At 39.6% G+C, this 14,092-nt stretch overlaps 1 protein-coding gene and 1 pseudogene across 1 annotated transcript in view; both read left to right on the forward strand.

Moving 5' to 3' along the window:
- The window catches only part of LOC143901664 (uncharacterized), a 202,359-nt gene that overhangs the window by 11,340 nt on the left and 176,927 nt on the right, over positions 1–14,092 (forward strand). The gene's annotated exons all lie outside the window — the stretch shown is intronic.
- LOC143901585 (uncharacterized) lies at positions 4,853–5,619 on the forward strand (annotated as a pseudogene).

Raw genomic sequence — 14,092 nt, forward strand, 5'->3', positions numbered from 1 at the left:
TTAAAAATACTTTATAGTCAGTCAGAAGTATTTTCAACAGACAGCACGCCAGTATTGCATCATTTTGCTCTGAAACGAGTGTTTAGTGGCGCGAAAACCGTGGAAGTGGCATCGTATTTTGCAGCAAGCATTTTTAATCACGGGTACGAGAGTATTCTACAAATGATGGACGTCCTGAACTTACAAATTGGGCCAAATGCCGTCGAAATGTGCGATAAAGCGGATGAGCTGCGAATTGCAATTGCTGACAAGCGGTCCTTCGAGACCTCCAAACAAGAAAGAATTAATAGAAGAATAGCACAATCGGCTCTCGAAGAGAATTTTTACGAGGTGGAAGGTTTACTGTATGACGCAGGAATGGCTGATTAACGGTAAGACGCTTAAAATGCAATTTTTCACTCAAAAAACTAGTACCGAAACTTTAAACGCGTTTTTCTCAAAACTATGTTTTTCAAAACGGTGTACACGATATCTCTAGTTCTAATCGATGAATCGACTTCAAATTTGGTACACATATTCTATGGAATAGTAGTTACGGAATGACGAACGATTTTATCATTATAATATTTTGTTCAATAATTATTAATAATAATAACACGTAATTTGAGTCCAAAAATGCAGCAAAAAATTCAGGAATTTTTTTCTTGACGCCAAAAACAAGGAGAGAAAAAACGCTTCGTCATTCCGTAGACAATACAATATAGTTTATGACTATATTTTTTTTTTGGTTTCAGACCATCCACATTCCAGAAACCATGTACACCGTTTGACCACCTCTAAAAAACATAGTTGCGCGCGAAGGAGTGCCTCATCGCCATTTTAAAATTTTTCAACGCATAAAAATTTGGACATGTTCTCGAAACTTTAACAAAAAAAATTAAAAAAAAAAACATTCATTTATCACCGATACTTCGTCTGAAATTAATTCTTGAAAATTCGCCTGTTTTTGGCTCTCTCGAGTAGACTAACCCCTTAATTCACGCCAATCTGAAACTTTTTTATCTTATACGTCACGTAGAAGCATGCTTCGCGAAACATTCCTCCCAAATCAACGTGTTCGATTTGACGTTGGACGAAGTTCTCCAGACGTACGAGTTCACGTTTCCATGCACAGAGCACGCATCCGTTATTTTATTGTTTGCTCTAATTTATTATATCCGTTTGAGGATGAGGCAACATGCGCATCAAGAAAATTTGAAGTTAACAAAAAAATTCGTTGTAAAAAAGAAGCTATCAAAACTTACGAATCAATAAAGTTATATTTTTACAGGTAATAATCGTGAATATTGTAATAGTGTAATTTAATTATCCTTTAATTATCCTATCCCATCACATATCCGTAACGCAAAAAATAATTTCAAATTAATAAAGCGCTTGCGCCGTTAAAGAGAGAAAACTCAGTCTATCTTTCTCACATGGAGGAGCACTCAATAGCTGCGCCTCTTTCGGTCGGACGCTGAACTATCTAACGTGTCTTCGAGAAGTGAGTCGCCCCCCACCATGGGAGTTGCAAGACCTGTATGTAAGACCGTGCCTCTAACTACCGGCCAAATATGACATGTGAGCAATAGAGCAGACCAGCGCGCGCGATAACATCGTGCACGCCGCGCGATATCCAATGAGCGTGCAGCGATGAATAGAAAAGCTTTACGTTCTGCCGAAGCCCATAGAGGCAACTAGAATCTCACTAAAATTCCCCATGTGGATGCATGTCATTGGTTAATCAATTTCCTCTGTAACTCAGTCGATAGCCAATAAGAGAACATATAAATGTAATATATCGTTTTTTTGCTTTTTTATTAACACAACGATTAATGATAATTATATGCTATAAACCCTGCTTGATCAATAAGAAACTTATATACGGAAGCACATATCAAAGTATGTTGTAGTTATCGAGAACTAAGGTAACAAAGATTCGGCCTCCGTGAAACGCATACTCCCTTGTCTTCGCCAACCAAAAGTTGGCAGCAGTCGGGAGAAAAATTAATAATTTAAGAGTTGAAAGTTAAAATTTTCCAAAAGTATAAAAGAAGTTCTTTTTAAGTCAATGCGAAAAATTCTTAAGGCGCAAAAATTCATACCTGATGAGAAAACGAGTACCATCGTCGGCACATTCTCAGTACTAGTGCTTATGAAATTTTGGCAGAGAATGTCCAACGCCGGCGCCAAAAAGTTAGCATTGCGTATCATGCTAACGAGTTACAATACGGATCGCAATTCTCTCGAGCCACAGCGGCGACACATGTTCACGCAATAGGAGTCAGGAACAAACTGACAGTTTCGTACACGTTTACAAAGTTATCAGAGTACCCAACAGCAGAAAAACAAAACAGTTATACACTCGAGATAACGTTGTCGTATATGGGATTCAAGTTATCGGTGTCTTTTTTTAGATTAATTGTATCTGGATATTTTTTTATTAAGAACATTTCTGCGATTTCTCTCTTTTTTCTGTTCTTTTCTCTATGTAAAATTTCCACCTCAGACCACTTGAAATCATGACTATGGGATACGCGATGTTTGCTGACAACGGAATGCTTATCGTCGTCTTTCCTTATATCCTTAAAATGTTCAGTAACGCGCGTTCTTAGGTATCGTTTTGTTTGCCCGATGTAGGACGCACAGCAATTGTCACAATTTATCCTGTAGACCACTTCAGTGGAATTATTCCTATCGAGACGGTCCTTTCCCCTCTTTATAATGACGTCCAATTTTTTTGGAACAGTATGGACAGTATTGAAGCCAATGTTAGTAAGTATGTGACGTATATCTTCGCCAAGACCTTTGGCATACGGAAGTACGACGCACATTTCCGTGGATCGAATAAATTGGCAGGGGTGCTATTCGTTACGCCTATGCCGAAGTTGTTTAATTCTGATGTTTATGTGTTTATCGATGAGATTGATTGAAAAGGAATTGTTTAAAAGAATTATTTTAACAACATTTATGTTGGATTTGTGGAAACTTTCGTCAGACAGTAAGATCGCTCGATCAAGAAGACTCGTGATGGTATTAACTTTATATTTAATCGGATGGCTAGAGAAAAAATTGATGTAACGGCCTGAAAACGTAGGTTTTCTATACCAATTCGTGATCAGTCGATTTCCATCCTTGATAACTAAGAAACAGGAGAGAACTATTCCTTTCCAATTCAAAGGTGAAATTTAACCGTGGATGATAACTATTAAACGCATCAAGTATGTCGTTCACTCTTGACTTAGGTATTATGGCAAAGATATCGTCCACGTATCTACAGAAAAACTGAACTTCAAAATCGAGTGCACCAAGGCAATGATTCTCCAAGTCCTCCATTACAATGTCGGAAGCTTTGGGAGAAAATGGAGAACCCATCGGACTGCCAAAAATCTGTTCATAAAAATGCCCATTGAAGCAAAAACTTGTAGAGCTTAATATTAAGTCAATAGTGTGTAGAAATTGCGAAAGATAGAATTTCGTGTGTGGAGAAATAAAATGCCATCGTTTTTCAATTCCTTTTAGGACTAATTCTTTTAGAATGTTCACGCTCCGGAAATCCGGGTTCGATCCCAGCCAGGTACACAAAATCCTGGTGGGATTTTTTTTCCGGTAATTCGTGGTGGGTCTAGTAGAAGGCGGCGAGAGCTACAGGATGCGCGCCGTCTCCTCGGAATTTTCGGGGGACGCCATCAAGTCGATTTCTCCCTCCTAATGGGGGACTCGCCCTCACCTGCCCTGATTTGACGGATATGGTGGGGAAAGAGGAGATATCGGCGCTATTCACCGAGTGGATTGCCGGTATAAGCAACCAACCCAGGATACTGGTTAGGGCACCCTCTTGTCCTGGGGATGAGAAATCCCCCCCGAAGGCGGATGAACTATCACTTAAGGTAATCAACGGTGTAGGATCAGGCAGGCAAGGGGAAACCACCTGATTATTGTCCCAAGAGAACGCTTCATGAATGTACGATACAGTGTGATCACTGTGGCGTCACCATGAAGCGCCGCCACGTTCTGTCAAAGGCAAAGAATTGAGGAGAAAACCTTTTTCAATTTCTGCACCTTTCATTACGCTATCTATTGTATTTTATATTTTCTCATTTTATTGTGTTGTTATTTCATACATTTTAAATGTCTTTTGCATCCCATATTAAGTCTACCGCAATTTTGAGAGATAGTTTGTAAAATATTATACTTATATTTTTTTAAATTCAGTTTTACGCACAAAATATATATCTTGCGAAATATTACTTACTCTAATAAATATACTTGGAATAATTTGGGAGACCGGGGCAAAGTCACTATTTTTTCGGTGCCGATTTTTAACAACAAAACAAATAATTTTAGTAAAATGTGGTATACCGTTGTAAAGAGTGAACCCTTGGCTACTAAATTTATACGGACATTTTTGGACGTCGCTTTGTTCGACTGGTATAGAGTGAAAACGACAAAGGTGCAAAAATTGAAATGTCAAAATTGCCCGGGCGGAGTTATCACTCCATTCTCGGACTGAATTTTAAATAAAAATTGTAGAGATATCGTAATATTATACACGTTAGTTATTTTTATGTACCCGATAAGTTTTACCGACCGCTACGATAGCGCTGTATTGTTCCTGCTCTACCGCACGAGCTTCCTCTCTTGTGTGTACTTTTATATGTATATGGCTGCTGCCGCGTTTTTGTGTTACCGGACACACTGTAATAAACACTGAAGTATAACGGACTGTCTTTAATAGTCTTCCCTGCCCAAAAAGCTAACAGGTTATGGGCCCAGGGACGGAAAAGAACATAAATATATTGAAAAGTCGTATTGAAAGTTAAGCGAGTAACCGTGTCATCGATTCTTTGTGTCATTGATACTTTGTGCCAAAATGCATAACAGTGTACAGCACATCGAAAAGTTATCCGACGGTAACTATGAGGCATGAAAAATGCAAATGAGGAGTATGCTTATATATATTGACCTCTGGGGCTATACAAGTGTCGAAATCGTAAGGCCTGAGGCGGAAGTAAGTGCATCGAATTGGACGACCAAGGATGAAAAGGCTCTTGCAATCATTATTCTGAGCGTATCAAAGGCGGAATTAGGACATTTAAGGAAAGCAGCATCATCCAAACAGGCATGAGATGAATTAGCGAGAATACAAAAGGTCCAGTAAGAAAGGCAGTCCTGTATCGACAATTGTATAACCTAAGAAAAAGTCCTTCTGAGTCAACGTCACAATACATAAATCATTTCCAAGAAAAAGTTAACTTACTGGAAGATGCGGAAATAGAGATACCTCCCGAGCTGCAGTCAATTATGTTATTAAGCAGTCTATATGACGATTATGAAAATTTCTGTGTGGCGATCGAGTCGAGGGATCAAACAACAGTGGACTTCATTAAAGGAAAGCTAATAGAAGAAGAGGCAAGGCGTCAAGGGAACGATAATAAAGAAAACGCTACAACGTTGGCGCTGGTTTCCCGGAAAGCTCACGCAATTAAGAAGTCATCTGCATCTACAAACAAAGGTTCGACCAGGAGCGACCAAAATAAAAGGAAATTTAATGGCAATTGCTTCAACTGCGGTAAATATGGACATCAAGCAAATCGTTGTCAGCTAAAAAGAAAAGATGGCGGCAAGACTAATCAATAAGCGAGTAAAACGAAAGAACAGGAAGAAGAGGACTCTTTAATCGCGATCTCGGCTCTAGTTTGTTCGTAAAAAAAAAAAAACAAATGGTATTTAGATAGCGGAGCTACCTCACATATGTGTAACGATAGAAACGCGTTTGAGATGTTATCTGATGGACCGATTAGTAATATAAGCACAGCTGAAAAGAAAATATAATATCTTACGGAGTAGGGATTGTACGAATAAATATTAAAACACACGGTAAAGTAAAGCCAGTAAAATTAACAAACGTATTCTATGTACCGGAATTAAGAAGTAACTTATTATCAGTTTCGGCGATGACTGAAAAAAAATACGAGGTAAAATTTTCGGAGAATAACGCGTATATTACTAGACCGAATAGTTCATTAGTTTATACCGCAACTAGGAAAAATTGCATGTAGTTAAACAAATGGCAAACCATAAAGTTCTCAGTGTTAGTGATGATTCTAATTCAAAATTAAAGTTGTGGCATGAAAGGTATGGCCATTTGATTTACAATGATTTAAAAGAATTATTTGATAAGAAAAGAGTATACAGATTAGATCTACCATCAAAAAGTAAAAAATTGCCATGTGAAACATGTGATCAATCCAAAATTCATGTGTTGCCGTTTAAAGAAGGCAGTCGAGCAAAAAACATTTTAGATATAATGCATACAGATATTTGCGGGCCAATGAAGGTAAAATCATGAAATGCACGTTACGACGTTGCGACGTTTATTGACGATAAGACGCGATATATGGAAGTTGTATTTTTAAAATCATGTAGTGACATTTTAACAGCATTTAAAAAATATAAGTTACGTGTCGAGAAAAAAACTAGTCGTAGGATAATCAAGTTACGTAGTGATAATGCGAAAGAATATGTTAGTAAAAAGTTTAATGAGTGTTTGGAAAGTCAAGGTATAAGAAGACAATTATCGGTCAAATATACTTCTCAGCAAAATGGAGTCGCGGAACGCGCGAATAGAACAATTGTTGAGATGGTGCGTGCAATGTTAATTAAATCAAAACCTTTACCTGAGGGTTTATGGGTTGAAGCCATTTTAATACGGCGGTATTTTTACGAAATAAATGCCCTTCAAAAGCAAACGATGGTATAACTCCATATGAGTTGTGGTCAAATCGCAAACCAAACGTTAAATTCTTTAGAATTTTTGGTTCTCACGCTACGTTCTTAAAGAAAGGACCAGGGATTTCAAAGTTTGATCCAAAGGGAGAAAAGGCAATACTTGTTGGTTATTCTAGTGAGTCAAAGGCCTATAGACTATGGATACCCAGTAGTAGAAAAGTAATTAAAAATCGAGATGTTTGTTTTATTGAAGATGTAAATGATAACAAAGTAGAATCAATAGACGTAGATTTAATACCAAACATAAATATTAGAGATGATTAAGAAATATTAGATGACGTAAAACCCATAGTTAAAAAAGAAAATAGTGAGTTAGAGAATGTAGAAGAAATTTCAGATTCAAGTGAATATGGAGATGCAAATGAAAAATTAAATGATACATTGAATGAAGAAGTCTCAACTTCCAAAAACAGTAAAAAGATTAGAGGGAGACCTAAAATGATTAGAACTGGTAAGCTAGGACGTCTGGAGGCAAATACTCTTGATAAAAAAAAAGAAATGGAAGGTTGTGGCGGTCAGCTGTCCGCCACGACGCGCGATGGTGCGCGCGCGACGCCGGCAGTAGGACGGAAGGCGCGCGGCGCGAGCAGCAGCATGGTATCGATCAGCCGGGCAGTTCAACGCGCGCCCGCTACGCGGCGCATCGCCGGTCGATTCTCTCGTAAGAAAGATTCAACATTGACCTCTATATAAGGGGCAACCCAGCGGGGTTTCTCCAGCGATCAGCTCACCAGTCAGGGTGTGCTACTACCAGGGCCCCTGACATAATCTTTTTTGGAGACGGAGCGTGCTCTTCAAGGCCTCCGTTTGATACGGAGCGTGCTCATTCCGGGCTTTCGTTTACACCTGCTTTGCAGGGCATTAACTCTTCTCGGTAACAGTCGACAGACTCCCTGCCGTGGAAAGGTTTCCTGGGCCGTTTACGATCCAGCTCACCGGACAACACCGAGACCAAGGCGCTGCTTTCTCCAACTCCGATTCCGACTCCGATTCCTGCACCTGGGGCCACGACAAAGAGTCTGTTCCTGATCTCCAAGGTGGATACTTTCCTCCCGTGAAAGCCACACCTCATCGACCGGCCAACCCGAGTACCACACATTTAACTCCAACCGGAGCACTCTGTGGTGACGCACTCACTGGCCTTGTCTACAAGAACTCAAGACTCCTCTCCAAGCTCGGCCTCAGCGAATCTAACTATTCGGGACGGATAATACGCAACACACCGCGTTAACACTACACATTAATCTTCTACACAAATCACACACGTACACCTATCCGTACACTTCCAAGAAATAATTTACCTGTACATAGAGCATGAATAAACCTAGCGAGATTTTACCTAATTGAATGACTGATTATTGTGGGAACCGACGCACCTTTGACTAACATCCTACCCCACAAAGGTAAACCATATAAAGAACTAATAGGTAGCCTCTTTTACTTAGCAAATACAACAAGACCCGATATTTCATTTACAGTTGGAGCGTTAAGTAGATACAATCTGAATCCTGGACTACAACATTGGAAATGCGCGAAACATTTCATCCGTTATTTGAAACAAACTGCTGATTATAAAATATTGTACCAAAAAACAGAGAAAAGCGTAAACCGATGCAGATTGGGCCGGTGATCAAGATGACCGCCAATCTTGTTCAGGAAACATGCACGTATTAGCTGGAGGACCAATAAGTTGGCTTTCTAAGAAGCAAACATCAGTTGCACTTTCAACAATGGAAGCCGAATATGTGGCTTTTTCCGAAGCAACGAAAGAAACTATACATTTACGTAGGTTAATCAAAGAAATGTATGGAGATCAATATGTACACGATCCAACGGATATGTTGTGGCCCCAATTAATGTAATAATAAAATAAGAATAGTATTAAGAAAGACCGAGAATAACAATAGGGAACGCGACCGCGAAAGCCCGAAAGAATTACGGAAAGCCGAATCAGCAAGAGATAAGTTGCGCGATTGGCCTACATACGATCGAGCAACTCAGCGATATCGAAGGACAGGACGAGAACTCAAAAGGAAGCGACCAGAGGAGACGACAGGGCAATCGGAGTCAGGGAGCAGATCAGTAACGGGCATTCTTGTACGCAATAACTGTAAGACGGATCTAAGTAAAGTATCGTTTATTGAACGTGTCGTGTGTTATAATCCTTCACGCCTCCTCCGTGGAATAAAAGATACCCGGTGTCCCTCTTCTAAAAAAGTGACACAACAGATATATTATGCGATAATCAAAGCGCAATTATACTGAGTAAAGAGAATATGCTTCACCAAAGGAGCAAACATATGTGGGGGTACACTCAATAATACAATGCAGTCAGGTCCGTGGAATTGTCTTTATTCCTTCGTCTGAGACGTGTTGTAACGTAGTGCCGCACGATCGGGTCGCACGAGCGATCCCTGGAAAAACAAAAACGCGTCGCGCAGAGGCGCTCGATATCGCACGCTGTTGCCAGGTCCTCGAGGCGCGCGTACTACGAAAAATAATTTAATAGCCTACAGTTCGGCCAGACTGACTCCTTGATCGTCCTCGATCAAAAATTGAGAAAAGACAATATAACTAAAACAAAGAACTTCTTAATCGGTTAATTAGTACATGAAACATAAAATAAAATCGCATACATGACAATTTAGCTTAAGGAATATTAATCGTTATGAATATCGCGCTTCACCATGATTATTTATTTCCAAAATATCGTAGTTGATCTACGCTCACCGTTCCGGTATATGGAATCTGCGTAAGTTGAAATCCTTAATGTCGGTTACGATATATCGATCAAAATCTAACACTTTTTTAATTACATAAGGTCCTTTATAGTTAGGTATAAGTTTCTTATTTATTCCCGGAGTAGTATCGATAGTATCATAACGTAATCACCTTCTTTATACATATTAGGAGCTTTACGACGTTTATTATACGCTTGAGTATTTTCTTTTTAAAGCATTTCAATTGCATTAGACGCTTGTTGTCGGATAGTCGGTATATCTCTTACTGTCGCATTCGATTGTAATATTTCTCGCACTTTATCATTACTCTCGCCGTTCTGATTGATTCCGAATAATAACATGCTCGGCGTCGTGTTTGGTGATCTACACATAGTATTATTAACAGCGTATCCACCGAATGGAGGACTCTATTCCACTTATTTATATCGGTCGTTGCCTTTGCAATCATTGGGATAATAAGACGGTTTATTCTTTCCGCCTGTCCGTTTGCACGCGGGGTACTTACTGCTACTAACACGTGTTTAATATTTGCTTCTTTCAATGTTGTTGTTACTGGAGGTGAAGCAACTTCTTCGATCACTAACAATTCTCTTAGGTTTACTATACGCACGAAAATAATCATCTAAATGCTTAAGTGCTTCCTCAGAAGCAGTTGATTTGCAAGAATATAGTCGAATGAATTTAGTGAATCCATCTACAATAAGAAAAATATGTCTAAAATTCCGTCCTGCTTTCTCCAATGGGCCTAAATGGTCTACATGAATGGTGTGGAACGGTAAAGTATCTTTTAGTATCGGATGCAGATAGCACTCCGGTTTCCCACTATCGGGTGAAAACTCTATGCATTTCAAGCAATTAGTGACATGTTTCTTCACTTTTTCGGACAATGATGGGAACCAATACACGCGTAATATATTTTCTATAACTTTTCCTGCACCAACATGACCTATATCGTCGTGGCAAGTACGTATCACATTATTTTCTAAACACTCGGGCACATAAAAAAGTAATTTGCCGTCCTTGGTTTTCCGATACACTAATCCGTCGCGCAATTCGAAAAGTTTACTTTCCGTGGCTTCTAACTGCTCACGTATTCTTTGAATCGTCGGATCTTGATCCTGTTTTATTGATAATACTCGCTCAAAAGTGTTTCCTTCTAAAACTAATATAGCGTAACATCTGCTAAGCGCATCAACATGCGACATTTTTGATCTGGGACGATACTCGATACTGTAATCGTATGATTGCAAAAACAATGCCCACCTTGAAATACGTGGATTCACATTCTGTTTACTTAAAATTAACTTAAAACTGTCGCAATCGGTAAAAATTTTAAATCGAATACCCGCTAAATACATGTAAAATCTTTTTATCGCATAAATTACTGCCAAACATTCAAGTTAGAAGCTATGATAGCTTGCTTCGGTATTCGTGGTACGTTTACTAAAATAAAATACGGGTTTTAACGTGTTGTCTATTTGTCGCTGCATTAAGATTGCTCCAAACTCACTTGAGCTCGCGTCGCAATGAAGCTCGGTTTCTAATTTAGGAGAATAGATAGCTAAAATGGGGCGTGACGCTAAACAGTTTTTTAAAGTTTTAAATGCGGTATATTCCTTCTCTTCAAACTGAAATTTTGCTTTCTTTTTCAAAAGATCGTACAGTGGTTTTGCAATGCGAGAAAAATCTTTAATAAATCGTCGAAAAAAACTTGCTATTCCGATAAATCGATGGACTTTGCGTATATTCCGAGGTAACGGATAATTTAATATTGCGTCAACATTCTCTGTACCCGGTTGTATGCCATCTTTATTAATTATGTATCCTAAATAATTAATCTCTTGGAGTAAAATTGAGCATTTGTCAAATCGAAAATCTAAATGAAATTGAGCGGCACGATTCAAAACTTCTCGGAGAATCTCCATGTGCTCATCGATGTCTTTTGTAGCAATCAATATGTCGTCAATATAGAGTAATACTTTATCTTGTTGAATTCAGTCTGAAAAGATATTGTAAATGAATCACTGAAAGACTCTTGGTGCATTCGTCAATCCGAATGGCATACGCAAATATTCAAATTGTCCGAGAGGTGTAATAAAAGCTGTCAATTTTACAGATGACTTTGCAATTTTAACGTGATAAAATCCATTACGTAAATCAGGACATGTGAAATACTGTTTATCACACAGCCTGTCTAAATGATCGTCGATCAACGGTGTAGGGTAATTATCCTGTATCGTTATTTTGTTAAGCTCGCGATAATCGACACAAAGACGCAACTCTCCATTCTTTTTATGAACGAGTACAATGGGGCAGGCATAAGGTGAATTACTCGGCCTAATAATATTGTCTCTCAACAAATTATTCAAGATTTCCTGCAGTTTCTGTTTATCAGAGTATGAAAGTCTACGCGGTCGATAACTGATCAGCTGATTATGCTTCAAACTTATTACCAATTCAGTATCGGATGGAAGAGAAGGTTCATTCCTTGCTCGATTTTCTAAATATTCGTTCACAATTGTTTTATCTCCTCACCAATGGGATATTCTAATCGCGGGTTTATATTTAATTTCTCAATCGCTGTTGTCGTTTCGGATGCGCAATCTATCCCTAAAATATCGTTAAATTTCTCCGCTTGCTCACTTTCGTTTATTGGGATTACTTTATTCTTGACTTTATCGTCTGCGATTAATGACGATACGTCACGACTATGAGATAAAATGTAATCACGTCCCAATATTGCGGCAAACGTTATCGTTTCTACGTAAAATGTTAAATCTACCAGGGCGTTATTTATAATGCAATCAAGTTTACATATACCTAAAATATTTATCTTTGTTTTATTAATACCATAATATGACGTTAGGTCCGACGGGATAGGTTTACGAACGCTAATCGGTACATAATCTTCTCGAATCAATGAAATAGGCGAACCCGTATCAATCATTGCGCTAATGTTAAAATTACAAACATTGTTACAACTATCGGTAATCGCGTATTTTACAATTATCATAAACGGTTCAATGTTACCATTCGCTTGAACAACATGCACAGTTTCTTCAGGGGACGGCGGATTTTTTGCGGCATTCTTTGATCCTGTGTGTTTTGCTCCCGCATCGAAAGCATGATCTCTTCTCTCGTGCCGGTTTTGTGCACTCACTTGACATGTGACCAAATTCACTACAATTGAAACAACGTAAGCGTTTTTCGTGGCACTGTCGTCTTGTACTTTGGCTCTTCTTTCTTTTCATCGCTTCGTCGATCTGCTTTTTCTGGTTTGCCCTCCTTCATGTGCTTGAATCCTTTTGCATGTGATGGGAGTGAGATGTTCGCGAAAGCCTTCAATAGATCGTCTTTGGTACTGGATTGCAGTATTTGAGCTTGATCCCTCATGCGGCTATTTGGTATTCCGTCGATTAAATAGTCCACCAATTCGTCTCGTGCAATAGAAGCTTTGTTTGCCAACACTGTCTTGGCGTGAAAATATGTCGGGAAACTCTCTGCTTGTTGCCATGAACGTTTCTCGAAATTACTTCTCAATTCCAGTTTGCTCTTTTTATTGTTGAACATACGATCCATCTGCTCGAACAATTCACGAACAGTCAATTGAAGATGTGTCGGCGTTGAGTGAAACTACCCCTGCGCCTTTTCCTTGAGACGTGAACTTAACAATATTTTCATCGCATCCTCGTTCAATCGATACGTCGTGCGCAATATCCTTGGCTTGTCCCTTCCAAGTGTTGAATGTATCCTTATCGCCTGTGAAGTCCGCAAGCAGCTCACCGATTTCCCTGATTCGCACTGCCGAAGCCGCTGGCGCGCGTGTCGTGGCCGTTGGTTCGTTGTTTCCATCACTTCCGACCAACCGCAATTCTCTTTGTAACACTGCGTTTTTGCGCCTTAATAGTTCGAGTTCTCTTTGCACTAGATCACTGTTCTCTCTTTCTCTACTTGCATTCGTACTAGCAGTCGCGATATCTCCTTGTCGCAGCACTAAAGACTCGTCCTCTGACTCAATCGTCATTTCGTTCGTTGTCTTGTCTATGGCTTGTAACAATAATTCGGAATCCACTGCCGACAGTCGTGCAATCAATTCGGTTTTCAAGCCAGTAGTCAATGGGCCCAGATCTTTTAGAATTTGCTTCAATTGAGGGACCTTGAGTTCCGACAGCTTATCCATAACGCACTGAGATATGCAATATACAACGTACAACGACTATACTGTTACTGCTCACCACGCGCGACCGAGACAGTACGATACGGCACTTTCTCGAATATTCGGATTCAACTTGAAGATTCTCGAAGACCGTTCGTCGATCACGCTCTCCGTCCGTCTCATTTATGTGGGTGTGATACACAATAATCTTACTTCTGAAACTGTGGGCGGGGTACACTCAATAATATAATGCAGTCAGGTCCGTGGAATTGTCTTTATTCCTTCGTCTGAGACGTTCTGTAACGTACTGCCGCACGATCGGGTCGCACGAGCGATCCCTGGAAAACAAAAACGCGTCGCGCAGAGGCGCTCGCTATCGCACACTGTTGCCAGGCCCTCGAGGCGCGCGCACTACGAAAAATAA

This window comes from Temnothorax americanus, unplaced genomic scaffold (assembly GCF_048541705.1).
Source record: "Temnothorax americanus isolate GAGA-0224 unplaced genomic scaffold, ASM4854170v1 Scaffold35, whole genome shotgun sequence".
In the NCBI taxonomy this organism is placed as follows: Eukaryota; Metazoa; Arthropoda; class Insecta; order Hymenoptera; family Formicidae; genus Temnothorax; species Temnothorax americanus.